We start from the raw sequence: 6,026 nt of genomic DNA, 5'->3' as shown, positions 1-6,026 counted from the left end.
TTTGTTGTGATCTGCTTAGGGAAAGCATTCCCAAATCAGATTACTGTCTTGGAAGCCAGCCTCAAACTGTCAGCATATGCAGCAGAAGTACTAAACAGGACAGACACATCCAATCTCACTGGATAATAATGTTTCAGAACATGCCTACTTCACATTATAAAGAAGCAAAATGGTTAGAAAGCAGTTTGGATTCTCTGATGTTGACAGGGTAAAAACCAGGAAATGAAAGTGGAGAGACAAAGCAGTGCAAGTGGAGAAAAAATAAATTAACATATGTGCACGTGGAGAGATCAGCACCACACTGCAAAAAATAAGGATCAAGGTCATGCAGAAGAGAAGCGTGTGGGTGTGTTATGACAGAACCAGAAAAGGAGCATAAACATGAAAACTGAGTACATGCAAGGGGAGGTGGTGGGAAGTCAGGGTGTATTTTCCCCCTCCATATGGAGCTTCAGAACAAGTACAATTTTAGGCTGAATTAAAAGAAATACAGTATCTGGAACAAGGAGAGAAAGAACTCCCTTTTATTATGTAAGACTGTAATCTAAATAACGTTCTTTCGAGGAATACAATAAAGAGGACAACCAACCAAAGAAGCAACAGTACTTCAAAACTCTGGCTTATGAAAAAGAGCTGAAGAATTCACAAGTGATTCAAGAGCCATCTTGAAATACCTAGTGTACAAAGGGAATTGGACTTGTGCTGGGAGGCTACAAGGATCCAGAACTGATGGGTAGGAACTTTGGAGACACACACTATATTTTAGTTCGGAATGTGGAAAAAGTCATGCAAATGTGAAATAGGCTGCCAAATGTGACAGGTTTCCTATCACTGGTGGCATTCAAAGTGCACATTGGCACTGGCCTATATGATGTTTAAACTGCCTTTACCAGTCACTTGGAATTAACTTGGGCACAAAAAGGGGGAAACAGTATAACCTGCCTCACTAGGTTTTTGGAAAGCACTTAGCGCAGTGAATGTGCTCTGAAAGTCACAGAATAATAACATCCCCATAGTGCCTCGGTTTGGTATTTCTAAATTTATCGGTGGGCAGTTCTTTTAATCTTTTGTGTGTAGTTTTTTTTTTTTTTTTAAACAGGGTTTCCCTGACCTCAAACTCCTGCTTCAACCTCCCAAGTGCTGGGATTACAGGCTTGCACCACACCACCATGCCTGGCATATAGTTGCTTTTTTTTTTTTTTTTTGTAAGGGCCAAATAACTTCCTTTGGGGCCTGAGAATTACAGTTTAGGAAAACAGATTCAGACAGTTCTAAGTGAGTACTCTCTAAATCATTTCTTTGACATCATTACTATTATTGTCAGTAGTGGCTTTGCTAATCACTTGGCATAGTTAGGATTTCCTTGTGCACCTAAAATTCAGTTAGTAGTATTCAGGGAGCTATGGTGTGATTTTTATACTACCAAGATTTAAAGAATAGGGGCTGGAGATTTAGCTCAGCGGCATAAGCATACCTGCCTTGCAAGCAGGTAGTCATGAGTTCGATCCCTGATAAAAAGGAAAAAGACAAAAAAAAAAAAGAATCAAACTGTAACAACACACTGCCATTCCAAAGGCCAGCAATGTCGGGCAACTGTAGGAAAAGTGGAGAAAATAATGAAAGTCTTGGCAGGCTGAAGAAGAATGCAAGAGGTGCAAGAGAATATTGACAGCTGAAAAGCAATAGAATATCTTTCCTTATTCTGGATACTGTTGTACTGGGGACCGAATTCACAACCTTGCACTTACTGGGCAAGTGTGTGAGCTACTAAACTCAGCCCTGGGTACTGTGTTGCTGTTAATCCAGGCATGGTAGCACATGTCTATAATCCTAACAGTCTGCTAGGCTCAGGCAGGAGAATTGAAAAGTTCCAGGTGGAGCATGCCTGTGATCTCAGCACTTAGGAGGCTGAGGCAGGAGAATTGATGTAAGTTTGAGGCTAGCCTGGGGTACATAGAAAATTGAAGTAAAAAAAAAAATCCCAAAGAAAGAAAGAAAATTGAAGTCCAGCCGGAAATACATAGCAAGGCTTTGTCTCACTAAAAACAAAAGAAAAACCAAAAAAAAAAAAAAAAAAAAAAAAAAAAGGAAAGAAAGTTCCAGACCAGCCTAGGCAATTTAGAGAAAAAAAAATAAAAGGGCAGGGGATGTAGTTCAGCACAAAGGTCCTGCGTTTAATGGGCTGGGGTGGAGAAAAACAATACCAACCATGGTTAGCCTCATTTTACACACAAAAATCAGAAGTGTTGGCTCATTTTGAGCAAAAAATGTCTTGAAAACAGCTGGGAAAGGTGAAACCCTGGAGCTGAGAAAGACCAGTTAATCAATGAACTGGTTACCTGCTTACCCTGGAAATCTAATTTTGTAAAGAGTTATTGTTCACAGTATTAGGGTTTAAGCCCGAGATCTTTCCACTGAGCTACGTCATCGGACTTTCTTTCTTTTTCCTTTTTAGAATAGGTCTTACTTAGTCACCAAGTTGCCCAGGTTGGGCTAAAACTTTTAAGAGATGCATTGATATTATCAATTATTAGACATGGGGAAAGCAAGTTATCAAGAACCACAAATGTATGTAGATCGAGTTGAAACTTGTAATCCTCCTGCCTCAGCCTCCTAGAGTGCCAGGATTATAAGCAAACATCACCACAACTGGCTAAACCTATTATTCATGGAGAATAAGGATGAGTTCAGCTACATCTTAAAAAAAAAAAAAAAAAAGTACACTCCTGTTACAGGGACAATGATGTTGTTTTAGTCATCACAGTATTTAAATTCCTGATTCTCCAGCCTACTCAAAAGAGAAAACTAAGAGGAAGCATCATACCTCTTCATCAGACAAACCTGGAAGTGGAATCCCAGCTCTGCTCTGCCAAATAAGCACACTTCAGTTTTCTTGTCTGTAAGTAGGAATAACATTCAAGTTATAACAGCGTTGTGAAGATAACTTGATATATTGAATATGAAGTATACTTAGAACAGTGCCTGACACGCAGTGCCTAATATGTTACCAGAGTAAAGATTTTTGGGGGAGAAAGCAGAAGGTACTCAAATTAGTGACTGTGAGAGAGACTCTGGTATATAGAGGCAGTGACTATGCAAAAGGGGAGAGAGAGCCATGACCACCACACAACTTTCTTTTCTTAGGAGGTTACAAAGGGCCTAAAACTTAGAACTTTCCTAATTTACAGAAAAAAGCCAGCTGCAAGTGTCCTTGCTCCAAATGCAAGGTAAATGATTTCCCTTTTCTCCCCTTTGCTTCTGTTTTTCTCTTCATGCTTTAATCATTTTGACACTAGGCTGTACAAAAGTAATTTAAAATTAACATGTCTGACACTTGGTAGCTAGCAGAACCTGATTCTGAACCCTACCCCCTCTCCAGGGCAGGCAGAAGTCCTCTTTCATTGGCTACTGACCCTGCAGCAGCTGATGAAGAGCCCAGGAAAACATTCCTACAATTAATTTGCTAATTTAGTTTTCTGTTTAATTTGAAACCAGAAAATCTTCAATCACCCAGAAGCTTGGCTTTCTGGCTCAAGCACTAGTTTCTCAAACTTCTTGTTCAGTAAGTGAGCAAAGACGTCAGAGAACAGGAAAAAAAAAAAAAAAAAAAAAACTTATATCAGACTGTATCCCCATTGTTTGCAGTTCCAGGGTTGAACCTGGGGCCTTCACACTGTGCTACATCTTCAGCCCTTTGGTATTAATTAATTTTTTTTTTTTTTAAAGACAGGATCTTACTATGTAGCCCAGGCTGATCTCAGCTCCCGGTGATCCTCATGCCTCAGCTTCCCAAGTGCTGAGATTACATGTTTGTACCACCTTGCCTGGCCAGCTTTTATATATATATATATATATATCTTTTTTTAAAATTATTTTCTTTTTTTGGTACCAGGAACTCAGAGCCTCATGCTTGCCAGGCAGGTACTGTGCTGCTGAGTTGTATCCCTGGCCTTTTTTTTTTTTTTTTTGTGGTACCAGGAATCAAACTCAGGACCTTGTACTTGCCAAACAGGACTTATATCACTGAGCTATATCTCTGGATTTAATTTTTATTTTTTTGAGACAGAGTTTCACTGTGCAATTCAGGCTGGCCTTGAATTTACTTTATAGTCCAGGTTGCCCTCAAACTCACAGCGACCCTCCTGCCTTAGCCTCCCAAGTGCTGGGATTACAGGGATGCCCCCTTACCCAGTTTAATATCTTTTACTTTGAGGCAAGGTCTTGCTAAATCCCTGAGGTGCCCAGGCTGGGCTCTAATTTGCCATCTTCTTTTACCTCAGCCTCCCAGAGCCCTGGGATTATACCTGGATGCCCAATTTATATAATTTAATTTGACCAGATTCATTGTTCTGCAAACATGTTACTATAATCCTGTCTCTAAACCTTTCCCTCTGCTGATTGTCCTCACATACTCCTCTTCCCTATATTTAAGTCCTATCTGAGAAAAAAAATCCTATCTGAACTGAAAGGCTGGCTAAGGGCCCACTTTTCTCCATTACTGATTCCTCCTCTGTTTTTCAAATGGGTAACATTTATGCAGTGTAGCAAACTGTCAACCATACAGCTGAGCATGGTGGCACATGCCTATGATCTCAGCACTTGGGAGGCTGAGGCAAGAGTTCTAGACCAGCCTCGCTACAGAGTGAGTTCAGGACCAACCTGAACTATAACAGTGAGATTCTGTTTCAAAAAACAAGACAAAAATTATTGACCATGCTGATTAAAATGTTTGGTTATTACATATCTCCCCTTTCCAATTAAACTATAGGGGCCGGGAGTTTAGCTCAGCAGTGTAAGTGCCTGCTTGGCAAACGCCAGGTCATGAGTTCGATCACCAGAACAACAACAACAAAAAAGCCAATTAAACTATAAAGTAGCCAAAGCCACATTCAGAGTCCACATCATATACTTGCACAGCATCACAAAAATTCTCCAACCTGGCCATTCAGGTTCTTTTTTTTTTTTTTTTTTTTTGTCTTTTTCCTTTTTATCGGTACCAGGGATCGAACTCATGACTGCCTGCTTGCAAGGCAGGTGCTTATGCCACTGAGCTAAATCCCCAGCCCCGCCATTCAGGTTCTTGTTGAAAAAACCAGATTAACAGGTTGTATCTTTCCTGAGGTTCTGTTTTGTTAGGTCTAAGATGAGGCTCCAGGAACTTATGTTTTTGCATATTTATCAAGAATAGCCAGTCCTGGGGCTGCGGATTTAGCTCAGCTCAGCAGCATAAGCACCTGCCTAACAAGCAAGTGGTCGTGAGTTCAATCTTGGGGACCGGTATAAAGATTAAAAAAAAAAAGAATGGCCAGTCCTGCTGGGGATTTAGCTCAGCAGCATAAGCACCTGCCTTGGAAGTGTGTGGTCCTGAGATGGATTGAGACCGATAAAAAAGAAAAGACAAAATAATAATAATAATAATAATAATAGCCAGTCTTCTGACAGGAGCTGGGGAATGACTGGTTACAGCACATGGCATTGGAGATACTCGAATCTGAACATTTGGGTGTAAATTCCACATATATACATACTTACTTATGTCACACAAACTGGGGTATCTCTCAGTGGTGGAGCTCTTGCCCAGCATGGGTGAAGCTCTGGGTTTGATCCCAGCACAAGAAAGGGAAGTAGTTGTTTATATCATATAGTAACATCATGGATGGCCACTCCATACTCCATCTATGCCTTAGATAGAGTACAAGTTCAAAGGCAGATAATCTGGGATACACTCTGCGGCACTAGTATGGTATGCTTGGAAGCAGAGACTCTTCTCTCCATCTTATGATTTTTTGGCAATTACCATAGTGGAGGAGTTCAAGTTGATACAATTGTAAGGCAGGCCCTTATGCGGCTAAGCTAAATCCCAGCCCTAGGTTGATACAGTTGTAGCAGTTTAAAAACAGAATCCCATTCTCTATCAGTTGTAGTTCTTTGAGTTGTTGTTGGGGCTTTTTGTTTTTCCTTTTCTTTTTCCCAGTACTGAGGATCGAACTCACAATCTCACACTTGCCAGATGGCACTTAATGCTG

This window comes from Cavia porcellus, unplaced genomic scaffold, assembly GCF_034190915.1.
Source record: "Cavia porcellus strain 051 isolate PalLab524CR breed Dunkin Hartley unplaced genomic scaffold, mCavPor4.1 scaffold_25, whole genome shotgun sequence".
NCBI classification, from domain to species: Eukaryota; Metazoa; Chordata; class Mammalia; order Rodentia; family Caviidae; genus Cavia; species Cavia porcellus.
This window is presented reverse-complemented; position numbering follows the sequence as displayed.